The sequence below is a fragment of the Pristiophorus japonicus genome, chromosome 8 (assembly GCF_044704955.1).
Source record: "Pristiophorus japonicus isolate sPriJap1 chromosome 8, sPriJap1.hap1, whole genome shotgun sequence".
NCBI classification, from domain to species: Eukaryota; Metazoa; Chordata; class Chondrichthyes; family Pristiophoridae; genus Pristiophorus; species Pristiophorus japonicus.
In genome coordinates, this window is record NC_091984.1 from 179,482,936 (window position 1) to 179,498,500 (window position 15,565).

The 15,565-nt window shown below is 44.3% G+C and overlaps 1 pseudogene; it reads right to left on the bottom strand.

The window, feature by feature from the left end:
• Nucleotides 1–1,791: 1,791 nt before the first annotated feature.
• LOC139269229 (immunoglobulin lambda-1 light chain-like) lies at nt 1,792–14,714 on the bottom strand (annotated as a pseudogene).
• Between the last annotated feature and the right edge of the window lie 851 nt (nt 14,715–15,565).

The window sequence follows — 15,565 nt, forward strand, 5'->3', positions numbered from 1 at the left end:
CGAGCATGTCTTCCTCCAGGTGGCTATGGGTCTGATTAGCAGCATAGCCGCCTCCCATCTGCCGCTGCTCTTTCCAATTATGTGCCACCTTGGCCTGCAAAAGAAAGGGAAATATGTCAGTGAATGTCGTGAAATGGGTTTGATTGATACGCTTGCCATAGTTGAATAGAATTCAGTGTGTGCAAAGTTTGTGATATGGGTTTGAGTGTTACGGCAGTGGTAAGGTTGTTAAGAGTGAACTAAAGCCATGATTGTGAGATATGAGTGGTGATAGGCAGAGAAATGTTGGTCGATGAGTCTTGGGTTTGTGGTGCATCTTGAGCAGTGCGTGAGGCTTATGGTGCAGATGTTGGGATATGGCAGTTGGTGCAGCCTTCACCTGCTTTGTGAAGTCATTAACCTTCGTTCGGCATAAGCTCCAGGTCCAAAATGTTGGCTGCGGCGGATTTGGACATCTCCTCCCATAAACTTCTTGCAGCTTCACAGCGGATTGGAAAACCGCAAATGTAACACCCCTATTTAAGAAATGAGGCAGACAGAAAGCAGGAAACTGTAGACCAGTTGGGTAAATTCTGGAGTCCATTATTAAGGAAGTAGTAGCATGACATTTGGAAAATACAGTCAAGCAGAGTCAGCATGATTTTATGAAAGGGAAGTCATGTTTGACAAATGTGCTGCAGTTCTTCGAGGATGTAACCAGCAGGGTGGATAAATGGGCAGCAATAGATGTAGTGTATTTCGATTTCCAGAAGGCATTCTATAAACTGCCACATAAAAGGTTACTGCACAAGATAAGGGCCCCTGTGCTGGGGGCAACATATTAGCATGGGTAGCTGATTGGCTAATGAACAGAAAACAGAGAGTCAAGATAAATGAGTAATTTTCAGGTTGCCAAACCGAAACTAGTGGTGTGCCACAGGAATCAGTGCTGGGGCCTCATCTATTTAAAATCTATATTAATGACTTGGATGAAGGGTCCGAGTGTAATATAACAAAATTTGTTGATGATACAAAGATAAGTGAGAAAACAAGTTGTGGGGTGTAGGCAAAGGTTCTGCAAAGGGATAGAGATAGGCTAAGAGAGTGGGCAAAAAATTGGCAGATGGAATATAACGTGTGAAACTGTGAGGTTATCGACTTTGGTAGGAAAAATAAAAAAGCAAATTATTATTTAAATGATAGAGATTACTAAATGCTGTGGTACAGCGGGATCTGGAGTCATTGTACATGAAACAGAAAATGTTTGCATGCAGGTACAGCAAGCAATTAGGAAGGCAAATGGAATGTTGGCCTTTATTGCAAGGAGATGGAGTATAAGAGTCCCGCTACAACTGTACAGGGCGTTGGTGAGACCACAACTGAAGTACTGTGCACAGTTTTGGTCTCCTTATTTAAGAAGGGATATACTTGCAATGGAGCCTGTTCAGAGAAGGTTCACGAGGTTGATTCCGGAAATGAAGGAGTTGACTTATGAAGAAAGGTTGAGCACGTTGGGCCTACACTCTATGAATTTGCACAGAGATATCGAACACAAAGGAATAACTGCACCAGAGATATTCGAAGAGTAATTTTATTACACTGCGGTATTTGTAAGGCTACACTGAAGCTTTGATAAGTTCAGTGTGAACACATGGTAAGATACAGCCAGCGGGTTCAAGCGGATAAACTCAATAGCTGTTGGTGTGACTGGAAATTGATCACTTAAAATCAAACATGCAATGTCCGAATACGGGATTTGTTTGAAATAAACGTTACTAATGACACAACAAATCAAAACATAAACTTCTTGAATCAGGTAGAGCTGGATCTGGCGATGCTTGTTTGAAACGGGTTTGCTTGAGTCTCGTGTTTGACGACACAGGAGTAAAGCTCGTGCGAGTTCCACTCTGAGGCTGGCAGAGTCAGATAACTGCTGCTGGATCCGACTGGTCTCAACACCATTCCCTCTCACGCTGCCGTCTACAGTCCACTCAATCTCCACAGCGCCCGGATTAATATAGAAACATAGATACATAGAAAATAGTTGCAGGAGTTGGCCATTCGGCCCTTAGAGCCTGCACCACTATTCAATATGATCATGGCTGATCATGCACTTCAGTACCCCATTCCTGCTTTCTCTCCATACCCCTTGATCCCTTTAGCCGTCAGGGCACATTTAACTCCCTTTTGAATATAACTAACGAACTGGCCTCAACAATTTTCTGTGATAGAGAATTCCACATGCTCACAACTCTCTAATTGAAGAGGTTTCTCCTCATCTCGGTCCTAAATGGCTTACCCCTTATCCTGAGACTGTGACCCTTGGTTCTGGACTTCCCCAACATCGGGTTAAATTCATTCACCAAACACACCAGGGTCGCCGTCCTTTGCCGCGATTTGATCCAATGAAGGCGGAAGGGGGAAACCGAGCGGCCCCACGGATCTGCAAAAGTAAAAACAAATGAAAGAGGATCCATTATTCATGGACATAAAAAGTCTGAAACAATGTGTTATTTCATCAATTATTTTACAATTCGGCGTTACTGTATAAATGTATGCGGAATTTCACACAACGGAACCTCAGCACAGTCAATTCCACAATGACAGACGCCCGCAATTCTACAAATTATACAACTTGAGAATAATTTCATATTTTAGCTACAGGGAAAGGGACTGATAAAAATCATTTTATGCAAATACAATCCAGGCTAATTGGATATTAATATTTGTTTCGATTTTCTCCTATTTCCTTTCCCCACTGAAGTTTAGCTTTTTGTTAGGAATATTGCCACGTTTGGGAAAGTTGCATGTCAGAAAAATAAAATATAAAAATGAAACTGGGACCCATTATTACTTTAAAAGGTACTGTTCGGACTCAACCTGTCCCAGATATTGCGCCACATGCGCAGCGGATTTAACGAGAAAGTAAAAAGCAAAAGACCCGAATTTGGGGTAAATATTCCAACCATTGCTGACTGCAAAGCTACAGTAATATTCAGCTCAAAACATTCGATTCTAATCAATGTACTGCTAATCATGCTTCTTTGATTCTGTCTGCAGTTTTGTACTAATATTGACGGAAGTGGTAAAGACTGTATTGGATTAAGGTTAACAAATTTCCAAGTTGTTTTAAAAGTTTAAGAGTTTAAAAGTATTTACACATTTTTTTAAAGTTACACAGGTTGTTTGAAGGTTTAATAAATAGATTAAGAGTTGATTAAAATTTATAGACAAGAAGTTATCAAAGTTCATTAAAAATTTCCCGAATTGATGGAAGAAACTTTCCAAAACATCCCTCAAAACCCCAGCGGGCAGCTGACCTTCCCAATGCCTGCCCCCCAGCCAAGCCTCGGGCCATCTACCATCAATGGCGCTACTCGGCGCCGAGCTTGTGGCCAACATCTTGCTGTAGGCAGTTAGGCTTATACAGCAGTGCCTGGTATCCAGTCGTCTTGGACACCCTTGCCACTGGATCTCGACCTTGCTCAGGTAAGCCCGTGTGCTTGCGGGTGTGCAGCAGCCACTCCACGTTAAAAGAACTCATGCACAGGCATCTTCCACTTTGCTAATATGAAGTTCTGGACCTGGAACGTCAGGACACTCATGGACAATTCCAACAGCAACAGGCTGGAACGCCGCACTGCCATAATTGCCCGGGAAGTTAGACATTTTAACATCACCACCCTAAGCGAGACCCAGCGGGCAGGAGAAGGCCAGCTCAAGGAACAGGATGGAGGTTACACCTTTTTCTGGAATGGAAAACCAGAGGAAGAACGCCACCTTCATGGAGTCGGCTTCGCCGTCAAAAATGGACTACTCGACCGCCTCAAACTCTCCCCTGTGGGGTTAACAAACCGCCTCATGACGATTCACGTTACCCTATTCCGGAATCAATATGCCACAGTCATCCGTGCATACGCCACAACACTCGATGCAACAGATGAGGCTAAAGAGGGTTTTTATTCCAACCTCGAGACATTCCTGTCCCGCATCCCCACGGGCGACAAATTGATCCTCCTAGGTGACTTTAATGCCAGGTTCGGCAAAGACACATCCCTCTGGGGAGGTGTGATTGGCAGAGAGGGAGTAGGGAAAGCCAACTCCAGTGGAACCCCACTCCTGACAAAATGTCTAGAACACAAACTCCTCATCACAAGCACCCTGTTCAGCCAGAGGTTCAAATATCGTGACAACACACTCGCTCCACACACTGACACCTGCTCGACTATGCCATCGGCCGAGCCAGGGATCGCAAGGTTGTGCACATTACCCATGCCATGACAGGAGTTGATGATTGCTGGACAGACCATCGCCTAATCCGATCCATCATCTATATCAACATAGCCCCAAAGCAGAGGGGACAGCAGAAGCAGTGCCGCAAAAAAGTTAATGCCAGGGCACTTAAAGACCCAGCTAAGAGACCCCTATACAGCCAGCGCCTCACAGCTAATAAGAACATAAGAAATAGAAACAGAAGTAGGTCATATCGCCCCTAGAGCCTGCTCCACCGTTCAATACCATCATGGCTGATTTGATCAAGGACTCAGCTCCACTTCCCCGCCCGCTCCCCATAACCCTTTATCCCCTTATCGTTTAAGAAATTGTCTATTTCTGTCTTAAATTTATTCAACGTCCCAGCTTCCACAGCTCTTTGAGGCAGCGAATTTCACAGATTTACAACCCTCTGAGAGAAGAAATTTTTCCTCATCTCTGTTTTAAATAGGCGGCCTCTTATTCTAAGATCATGACCTCTAGTTCTAGTCTCCCCCATCAGTGGAAACATCCTCTCTGCATCCACCTTGTCAAGCCCTCACATAATCTTATAAGTTTCGATAAGATCGCCTCTCATTCTTCTGAACTCTAATGTGCAGAGGCCCAACCTACTCAACCTTTCCTCATAAGTCAACCCCCTCATCCTCGGAATCAACCTAGTGAAGCTTCTCTGAACTGCATCCAGAGCAAGTATATTCTTTCGTAAATATGGAAACCAAAACTGCACACAGTATTCCAGGTGTGGCCTCACCAAAACCTTGTATAGCTGTAGCAAGACTTCCCTGCTTTTATACTCCATCCCCTTTGCAATAAAGACAAGATACAATTGGCCTTCCTGATCACTTGCTGTACCTGTGCACTATCCTTTTGCGTTTCATGCACAAGTACCCCCAGGTCCCGCTGTACTGCAGAACTTTGCAATCGTTCTCCATTTACCCTAATAACTTGCTCTTTGATTTTTTCTGCCAAAGTACATGAGCTCACAATTTCCAACATCATATTCCGTCTGCCAAATTTTTGCCCACTCACTTAGCCTGGCTATGTCCTTCTGCAGATTTTGTGTGTCCTCTTCACACATTGCTTTTCCTCCCATCTTTGTATCGTCAGCAAACGTCGGCAATGATCCCTGCTGCACCCCACTAGTTACTGGTTGCCAACCAGAGAATGAACCATTTATCCAGACTCTCTTTTCTCTGTAGTTAGCCAATCCTCTATCCATGCTAATATATTACCCCCAACCCCGTGAACTTTTATCTTGTGCAGTAACCTTTTATCTGGCATCTTGTCAAATGCCTTCTGGAAGTCCAAATACACAACATCCACTGGTTCCACTTTATCCATCCTGTTCGTTACATCCTCAAAGAACTTCAGCAAATTTGTCAAACATGACTTCCCCTTCATAAATCCATGCCGACTCTACCTGACCGAATTTTGCTTATCCAAATGTCTTGCTTCTGCTTCTTTAATAATGGACTCCAACAAGTTCCCAACCACAGATGTTAGGCTAACTGGTCTATAGTTTCCTGCTTTTTGTCTGCCTGCTTTTTTTAAATAGGGGCGTTACATTTGCAGTTTTCCAATGTGCTGGGACATCCCCAGAATCGAGGGAATTTTGGTAAATTACAACCAATGCATCCACAATCCCTGCCGCTACTTCGCTTAAGATCCTAGGATGCAAAACATTAGGTCCAGGGGATTTATCTGCCTTTAGTCCCATTATCTTACTGAATACCACCTCCTTAGTGATTGTGGTTCTGTTAATTTCCTACCCGCTATAGCCCCTTGACTATCCACCGTTGGAATTTTGTTACTGTCCTCTACCGTAAAGACTCATACAAAATATGTCTTCAGAGTTTCTGGAATCTCCATGTTCCCCATTACGAATTCCCCGGTCTCGTCCTCTAAGGGACCAACATTTACTTTAGCCATTCTTTTTCTTTTTATATACCTATAGAAACTCTTGCTATCTGTTTTTATATTGTGTGCTAGTTTACTTTCATATTCTATCTTCCCTTTCTTAATCATTATTTTAGTCGTTCTTTGCTGGCTTTTAAAAGCTTCCTTGTCTTTTGTCCTCTCGCTAGTTTTGGCCACTTTGTATGCCCTTGTTTTTAGTTGGATACCGTGCTTTATTTCTTTAGTTAGCCACGGATGGCTATCTTTTCTCTTACACCCTTTCCTCCTCACTGGAGTATGTTTTTTTCTTAAGAGTTGTGAAATATCTCCTTAAATGTACACCACTGTTTATCAACCATCTGACACTTGAATCTATTTTCCCAGTCCTCTTTACCCAACTCTGCCCTCATACCTTCATAGTCTCCTTTAATCTTAGTACGCTGGTTTGAGATTCAACTTTCTCACCCTCCATCTGAATTTGAAATTCAATCAAGCTATGATCACTCATTCCGAATGGATCCTTTACTCGAAGATTTTTTATTAATCCTGTCTCATTACACAGGACCAGATATAAGATAGCCTGCCTCCTGGTTGGTTCCGTTACATACTACTCAAGGAACCCATCCCTTATGCATTCTATGAAAGGCTCAAGGTCAAGGCTACCCTGGCCAACTTGATTTGTCCAATAAATATGGAGGTTAAAATTATCCATGATTATTGCTGTTCCTTTTTTACAAGCCCCCAATATTTCCTGGTTTATGCTCCGAACAACAAAGTTGCTACTGTTCAGGGGCCTATAGACTATGCCATCCAATGACTTTTTTCCCTTATTATTCCTTATCTCCAACCAAACTGTTTCAACACCTTTATCATTTGAGCCAATATCATTTCTTACTGTTGCAGTGATTCCATCCTTTATCAATAGAGCTTCCCCACCTCCTTTTCCTTTCTGTCTGTCCTTCCGGATTGTCAAGTACCCCTGAATATTTACTTCCCAGTCCTGGTCACCTTTCAAGCACGTCTCTGTAATGGCTATCAGATCATACCCATTTGTCTCAATTTGTGCCATCAACTCAGATATTGTGTTACAATTGCTACGTGCATTGAGACGAAGTTTGTTTTTTTACACTTTTTTCCTGCTTGTTTCCTCTCTCCTTCAAACTCACTTTCTTTATTTTTGCTTTCTAATTCCAGCTTCACTCCTCTGCCTACTGAATCTATTTTCAGGTTCCCATCCCCCTGTCATGCTAGCTTAAACCCTCCCCAACAGCACTAGCAACACCCTCCCCCCCCCCCCCCCCAGCGACGATATTGGTCCCTGCTCTGTTGCGGTGCAACCCGTCCAGCTTGTACAGAAGCGGTCCCAATGCCTCAGTAAACTAAAGCCCTCCCACCTGCATCTTCTCTCCAGCCACGTATTTATCTGCTCTGTCCTCCTATTTCTGTACTCACTAGCTCTTGACAGTGGGAATAATCCGGAAATTATTACCTTTAAAGTCCTGCTTTTTAATCTCTCTCCTAGCTCCCTAAACTCTGCCTGCAGGAACTCATCCCTCTTCCTACCTATGTCATTGGTACCGATGTGGACCACGACCGCTGGCTGTTCACCCTCTCCCCCCAGAATGCCCTGCAGCCGCTCAGTGACATCCTTGACCCTGGCACCAGGGAGGCAACATACCTTCATGGAGTCACGTCTGCGGCCGCAGAAACGCCTGTCTGCCCCGCTGACTAACGAATCCCTTACCATTATAGCTCTTCCATTCGTTTTCCTCCGCCCCTCCCCCGTCCCCCGCTGTGCAGCTGAGCCACCCGTGGTGCTATGGAATTGGCTCTGACTGCACTCCCTAGAGCTACTATCGCCCCCACCAATACTCAGAACAGAGTACCGGTTGGAGAGTGAGATGGACTCAGGGTAGTACGGGCCTACCTGCCTCCTCTTCTGTCCTGCGGTTACGCAATCCCGATATGTCAGCACACTCTTAAACTGTGGAGTGACCGCCTCTAGAAACATGCTATTCATATTGCTCTCAGTCTCACTGATGCACCGCAGTGACACCAGCTGTCGCTCAAGCTCCAAAACACGGAGCTCGAGTTGGTACAGCGGAGACACCTCCTGCACACATGGTCGCCCCGGCTGCGCGAAGCATCCGGGACTTCCCACATGCCACAGGATGCGCAATTCACGGGACTCAGCTGCCCTGCCATCCCTCTCGTCACACTCACAACTATCGAGTAGAACTAAACTCTAAACCTTAGCACAACACACCCTGCCACTACTCAGCAAACATCCAATTTAATTATCTAACTCGCCTTCGATAAAAAAGATCAGATATATTTACTTGCAGTTCCTACTGCAATGCCAAAGGTTTCCTACTGAAAAGAAAAAGAAAAAGAAAAATAAAATACTCACCAATCCACCAGCCAATCACTTACCCGCTTGGCTGTGGCATCATACTTCGATTTTGATTTTTTAAACTTTTTGTCCCTGTACCAGCTGGCTCCTCCAAAATCTCGGGCCCCTTTATCTGGGCCTGGAACTCCCGCTCCCGCTGCTGTGGCTCCTCCCGATACTCGGGCCCCATTATCTGGGCCTGGAACTCCCGCTGCCGCTGCTGTGACTCTTCTTGACACTCAGTCCCCTTTATCTGGGCCGGGAACTCCCGCTCCCGCTGTTCTAGCTCCTCCCGACTCTCGGGCCCCTAATCTGGAGTGCCTTGATGACCCAGAGATGCTGAATGCCCACAGCGCTTGGTCTGCCCTCCAGGTCTCCATAACCAGTGTCTGTGAAGAGAAACTTGGTTACTCAACCAGAAAATTCCAGGACTGGTTTGATGAAAATTATCAGGAGATCCAAGAACTAATAGATCATAAGCGCAGAGCATTTCTGAGCCTCAAGCAACAACCCAACTCGGAAGCTACAAAGCAACATTACAGATGGCTCAAGGATGAGGTCCAACAAAAATCGCAGGACCTAAAGAACAAATGGTGGATGCAGAAAGCACAGGAGATACAACAACGGCCAACGGCCATGATATGTGAGAATTCTTCATCACAGTCAAGGCCACCTATGGTGCAAACTCCCAAGGCCCCACCCCACTCCTGGTCAAGAATGGGGAAACACTCATCAAGGACACCAAGGCTGTCAGGGCCTGCTGGAAGGAGAACTTTGAAGATCTCCTCAATCGAAACTCAGCCTTTGACTCGAGTGTTATCAACATCATCCTGCAGAATGTGACCTGCCACCTTCTCAGTGAAACCCCAATGCTGCACGAAGTAGGCAAAGCCATAAAACAGCTCAAGAATGACAAGGCTACAGGAGCGATGGAATCCCTGCTGAGGCGCTAAAGTACGGCGGAGAGGTGCTGTTGGCGCGGATACATGACCTCATCTCTCTCATTTGGAGGGAGGAGAGCATACTGGGAGATCCCAGAGATGCAGTGATCGTGACCATCTTTCAAAGGGGGACAAGCCAGACTGCGGCAACTACAGGGGAAACTCCCTGCTATCAGCCACTGCAAAAGTTGTCGCTAGACCTCTCCTCAACCGTTTTCTCCCTGTGGCTGAGACGCTCCTCCCGGAATCACAGTGCACATTTCACCCATACGGGGCAAAATGGACATGATCTTTGCAGCACGACAGCTGCAGGAAAAATGCAGGGAGCAGCGCCTGCCCTTATATATGGCCTTTTTTGATCTTACACAGGCCATTGACACTGTCAACCATGAGGGCTTATGGAGCGTCCTCCTCCGTTTTGGATGGCCCCAAAAGTTTGTCAACATCCTTCGCCTGCTCCACGACGACATGCGGGCCGTGATCATTACCAGGGGTTCCATTACAGACCCAATCCACATCCGGACCGGGGTCATACAGGGTTTCATCATCGCTTCAAACCTGTTCTCAATCTTCCTCGCTGCCATGCTCCACCTCACCGCCAACAAGCTCCCCGCTAGAGTGGAACTAAACTTCAGAACCAGTGGGCAGCTGTTTTACTACGCCAACTCCAGACCAGGTCCAAGATCACCCCAACCTCTGCCGTTGAGCTGCAGTACAGGGAAGACACCTGCATCTGCACACATTCTGAGGCTGAACTCCAGTATATAGTTCCTGTATTCACTGAGGCATATAAAAGCATGGGTCTTACGCTTAACATCCGGAAGACAAAGGTCCTCTATCAGCCTGTACTCACCACACAGCACTGTCCCCCAGTCGTCAAGATTCACGGCACAGCCCTCGACAACGAGCACCATTTCTCATACCTCGGGAGCCTTTTATCAACAAAGGCAGACATTGATGCGGAGATTCAACATCGCCTCCAGTGCGCCAGTGCAGCCTTTGGCAGTCTGAGGAAAAGAGCAAGCCCTCAAATCTACCACCAAGCTCATGATCTTCAGGGCTGTCATAATACCCGCCCTCCTGTATGGATCAGAGGCTTGGACGATATACAGAAGACACCTCAAGTCGCTGGAGATATATCATCAATGATGTCTCCATAAGATCCTGCAAATCCCGTGGTAGGACAGGCGCACCAACATCAGTATCCTCACCCAGGCTCACATCTCCAGCATTGAAGCACTGGCCACACTCGATCAGCTTCGCTGGGCAGGCCACATAGTTCGCATGTCAGACACAAGGCTCCCTAAGCAATTGCTCTATGCGGAGTTCCTTCATGTGCCAAAGGTGGGCAGAGAAAACATTGCAAGGACACCCTCAAAGCCTCAATGGTAAAGTGCGATATCACCACTGATACCTGGGAGTCCCTGGCTGAAGACTGCCCTAGGTGGAGAAAGTGCATCCGGGAGGGCACTGAGCTCTTCAAATCTCAACGCGGCGAGCGTGAAGAGGTCAGGCGCAGGCAGCGGAAGGAGCGTGCGACAAATCAGTCCCACTCACCCCACTCCCCTTCCCACGACGAATGTCTGTCCCACCTGTGACAGGGTCTGTGGCTCTCGTATTGGATTGTTCAGCCACCAAAGGACTCACTTTAAGAGTGGAAGCAAGTCTTCCTCGATTCGGAGGGACTACCTATGATGATTGGACTAATATTTGGGCTTATAGACAATCACTGTACAAGCTCTACTCGCCTGCCGTTTCTACAAAGGTCCCACGCTTGTCGGAAAATGAAATATACGCTATTTGGAGACAGATCCCGGGACAAAATTTATCTTTTCACTAAAGACAAACAGTTTCCTACAAATAACCTCTGCTATTATAACCAATTATATTAGTTTCTTATAATAATATCCTAGCAATAACCTCAATATGAAAGTACTAATGTAAAACTTTCCTGCCCAATAATTATCCATCATCCAACCTCAGCTAAGCAGATTGCCTCATAATTAACACATTGCTGTTTCTGGGTTCTGGTTGTGCGCAAATTGGCTGCAGTGTTTCCTACATGACAACAGTGACTACACTTCGAAAGTACTTCTTTGACTGTAAAGCGGGTTGGGACACCGTGAAGTGGTGAAAGATGCTATATCAGTGCAAGTTCGGCCTTTCTTTTCTTATATAAATAGAAAATTGCCATGACTATGAAATATAACCCAGAGCAAGAATGTTGAAGCCAGTTGGTCACGATATTTTATCTTTTTAAATGACATTTCGTACCGAACATGTGTTGCAATCATCAGTAGCCAATATCAACCTTTCGGTAAAATGGTTTATATAATGAAAAGCACCGAAGAAAGGAATGAAATATTAATACTTTTTTCAATCATAAAATTAGGTATCAGAGGCGGGACTGCTCCAGATTAATGCGATACAGAGGTACCATGTCGGCTACAGCGTTGCGTGTCACCAATACCAGGTTGGCATGCATCCGTTTAGCAATTTGTTGCCGTTCTGAGACGTCCGCCTGGAGTCTACAACTTCGCCTTGCTTCCTTTACAATATAATATGAAGGCTGAAAATGCGAGTCTTCACAAGAACCACCTACCCCTATTATCTCACTTGGTATAATCGCCCTAGAATACCCGGAGTACAGCCGCATTTTCTGGTACTGAAATTCAAAAGTTCCACACAATGCCGTTTTAATTCCCATTACAACACTTTCGCGAGGTAATAACCATTCTCAGACTGCAGGAGGATAGTGTGGCGACGTGCGATTATTCTCTTCCACTCGTCTCCAAACTCAGAGAACCCCGTTCAATACAACATTCTCAGTCCTGCATTTCACATTCATCCCCGATAACTATAGCAATACACTGTTGTGTTCAGTCAGCTATAAATAATCTTTAACACTGATCTATTTTCTGCATACAGTAATAAACATCGCAACACGTATAGCCGCATTTTCTGGTACTGAAATGTCTGGAGTCAGGTGGAATTATTAAGCAGGTTTTACTGTCAGATCAGATTATTATCTAACCACCAAGAATTTGAGTGTGAATTCTCTTTACGTTAGTTTGGGATGTAGTTTTAATCCAAATTTAAATTTATAATGGAAAAATCTATAATATAATGATAGATTTTTGCTGTTTCATATCTCATCCCATCGTGATGTAGCCGAATAACCAAATCAAAATAGCGATAGAGTATGTGCATGTTCCGCAATATTACTACTCTCGCTGACACGAACCACAGAACCAGCAGCAAACCGCAATGGAGTGAATTCAAAACAGCTACAAAAATTTGAAATCATAATCTGCGAATTTCACTCAATATTGCTCGGCTTGGAAGGTAGTGTGCTCGTGAAAATTAAGCATTCTGCGAATCTTTGATATTTCTTACTGCATGCAGAAAATCGATCAGTGTTAATGACTATTACTCGCTGAACTGATCAGTAAGGTATGATCGCTATAATAAAAACAAAATGTGCTGGAAATCTCAGTGGGGCAGGCAGCATCAGTTGAGAGCAAAACAGAGTTAACGTTTCAGATCGAAGATCTTCGACCGGTTATCGAACTGAAACGTTAACTCTGTTTTTCTCTCCACATATGCTGCCTGACCCGCTGAGATTTCCAGCGTTTTCTGTTTTTATTTCAGGCTGCAGCATCCGCAGTATTTTGCTTTTGTATTCGTATGATTGCTATGTCATGTGTGATGTAGGTCTGAAAATGTTGTACTGAACGATGTTTCCTGTATTCGGAAACGAGTGGAATAGAATTACAACAAGTCGACACACTATCCTCCTACAGTGTCAATCCGAGAATGGATATTAACCGCGGAAGTACTTTAATGGGAATTAAAAAGGTATGATGTGAAATTTTTGAATTTGTGTTTTTAGCATTTTATCAACAATTAATTCCAGTATGGTTATAGGGGGCGGCGTAAACCAGGCTGAAAGACTATGTGGAGCTCAGAAGCAGGCACATCGAGCCCACCCCAGTTCTTTGAAAGAGCATTTTTTAAACTATTTCCTAGATATCTGTGTCCTTTTTCAATTTTTTTCTATTTCCGTTTAAACACTGGCATGGATTCTTCTCGCTCCACTCTTAAAGCTTTCAAAATCCCTTGGATAAGGAAATTGTCCTAACCCCTCCCTTCGTCTTTCAAATTATGAGGTTAACTTTGTCCCCTCTGGTTACCGACTGACCGAGCAGTGCCAATAGTTTTATTTTAATTCGCTGGAACAAAATGGATCAAAAATTCTGACCATTTCCAGCAGATCACATCATAAGTTTCAGGTGAAAAGACCTTCTCCCGTCTCCTCTCACAACTAATACTTCGCAGCAGTAGTAACATCTTTATCAATTGCCCCTGTACCCTCTCGAAGGCTTTGACACCCTTCCTAAAGTCGGGCGTCCTTTATGCCTGACTATCTCTTAAATGTCACTGGACGCTGATTCACAACTTCTGTATAAATAATCTTAACTTACACTAACTCAATCTAAGGGATTTCTTTTATCCTCAATATTGCAAATGTTTGGGGACAATTTGATGAGCGCTTTGGAAGTCGAATTTAAAAAAAGTGACTTTTGCATTCGCTTTAAGGAGAATCCGACACGGATATTGTTGATCCCGTGAACTACGGCCAAAAAAAAACAACATTGAAAACTAGTAGTTAACAAATCCCAAGTTGCAAACTGAGAATAATTTAATTACTGCTCAGCTTCAGCTTGTTCCTCTCCCGAAAATGAACCTTGCACCACTCTACACACCACAGTAAAAATTGGCGGCGTCCTCGGACAGCACGTTGGTGATAGTTAAATGCACCTTGTTAGCCGATGAGTCCACACACCCGGTAAATCGACCTGGAATTCTCTAACCTCTGGTATAACTTTGATACCAAACAAACACAGGGACACTGCCGGTTTCTGCCAGTACCAGCTCGTGCAGTAGCCGCCGATGTTGCCTCCGGATAGGATACAGGTGATCGTGACGGTTCTCCCCGGGGATATTGAGATGGACGGCGGTTGAGTCAGGACAAGATCCGCGTTTGAACCTGGTGAAATAACAAGTACTTTATGAATCGCAACTCTGTGGAATTCTGAATAATCAGATCCGTTTACCACAACCAAAACAAAATAATCAGGGCAATATAAGAAGCAGTGATATTATAGGTTAACTCCTGTATTACTGTAGAAAAAGAGCATCAATGCGGCGACAACCCGAAGGTATTTAGTCATGGTGAAGGTTTTGGTGACGGTGAGAAGAAAAATGGCTTCTGAGACGAATTTTGTTCTGGGCTCTTACTATATCTCTTTAAGAAGTTTCAAACCTCGCCACGTCACTTAGTATTAATTAGCGATACAAATCTGCGTCAACGTCACATCGGGCTCCTGGATCATAGGTCCTGTGCCGATTGATATTTGCACAATTCCGGCCAATTAAAACAAATGGAAATAAAGAGTCAAAGCCATAGAATAGAACACGAGAATGATAGAATTCTGCAGCTAAATGGTGCGGCAAAACTGGGAGGCGCGATTAAGTTACTGTAGGCTTGGGGTTTCGACAATTCAAGTTTGTAATGAAGAAAAAAGACCGCAGTCAGTGAAGGATTCAATATCTCAGAAATAGAGATAGACAGACAGATAGATAGATAGATAGACAGACAGACAGACAGACAGACAGACAGACAGACAGACAGATAGATAGATAGATAGATAGATAGATAGATAGATAGATTATTTGGAGAGTTAAGCACTGTGACGAGAAACAGGGATAATTTAACGGAGCTTTTTGAAAGGCTTATTATCGATGGTTCTGAGAGATCTATTTGTGCTCACATGAGAAAGTGAGGTTCAAAATGTCGTTGTATGGAAAGTGTAAGGGTGAATGAAGCAAAAATAAGACTTTGTTTCGACTTGTGATAGATATAAAAACATTGCTTTGTGCGGTGTGGGTGCCCGATGTCATTGTTAACCCTTTGCAGGAAATTCCTTTGATTCCTTCTTGAACGGAACAGTTAACTATTTAAAAAGCAATCCAAAAGATATTTATTTACGTAGTATTACACAGGATATACGGCACAGAAACA